The sequence below is a fragment of the Hylobates moloch genome, unplaced genomic scaffold, assembly GCF_009828535.3.
Source record: "Hylobates moloch isolate HMO894 unplaced genomic scaffold, HMol_V3 SCAFFOLD_3, whole genome shotgun sequence".
NCBI lineage: Eukaryota > Metazoa > Chordata > Mammalia > Primates > Hylobatidae > Hylobates > Hylobates moloch.
The window spans coordinates 1,159,284-1,160,269 of record NW_026652278.1 but is presented as its reverse complement, the minus strand read 5'-3'; positions in this window follow the sequence as shown (position 1 = coordinate 1,160,269).

Sequence of the window (986 nt, the reverse complement as noted above, 5' to 3'; positions counted from 1 at the left end):
AAAAAATTAGCCAGGCTCCAGTTTAGTGAGGTAGGCATGGTGAACGAGCGGGGTGAGTTGCATGGACCCCTGATCCAGCCTGGGGCTGGCGTGGGAAGTCACTAGGAGCCCCAGGCGCACGCAGACACCTTGCAGAGGATCCTGCCCACCCCCACCCCTACCTCGGAAGCCCTTGCTTTTGCCCACCCGGTGGGGCCCTGGTGAATGCTGGTGCTCCCCTGACAGCTCCCCTGGACACTCTTTCTGGATCCCCCCACCCACATACAGCCCCCTGAGCATTAACCCCATCCCATGCTGGCCCCACCAGCCTGAATGCTGATTCGCCCTGGCAGTCCCCAATGCTCAGAAAGGGCAGTGCCCAGCAGGCCTCTCCAGCAGGCAGGAAGAAGAGCCAAGCAAGTGGGCAGCCTCAGGATGGCCGCTCAGCCCAACCCGGAGCAGCGTGGTGAGGGGGTCCCTGCTGCCTGGCATTTTTCCTCCAAAGTCAGCCCCACCCCCTGGAGGGGGCAGCTGCAGAGGCCTGTGCGCAGGACAGCACGCAGGCTCCACTGCAGGCCTGGCGGCCAGTGGGCAGGGGCTGGCTGACCCTGGGGAGCGGGGCGCCTTGAGGTGCCTGAGGCCCCAGGAAGGGCTTAGTGTTGGCGGGAGCCCCAGGCCACACAGAGGAGGACAGACGCTCGCTGGGCTTCCAGGCCTCCTCTGGGACTGTCCTGGGCCGGAACTCTGGCTCATTCGGCCTCGGTCCCTACCCCGGTTCTACCCGGGACGGTCAGGTGTCCCAGGCCCCGCGAGCTTCCTCACTCCGCCCTGGCTCCTCTCTGAGGCTCCCCCTGCCGCGCGGCCGCCGGAGGGCGAGGTCGAGAGGCGCCAGCGACCCGACGGTCCCCAGTGGCACCAGGGGCGGTGGTCCTCCATTCCCAGACTGGGAGGAGCCCTGCCGGGCGGCGCTGGGTCGCCAGGACAACTCCGCGGTCCCCTGCCCCGCC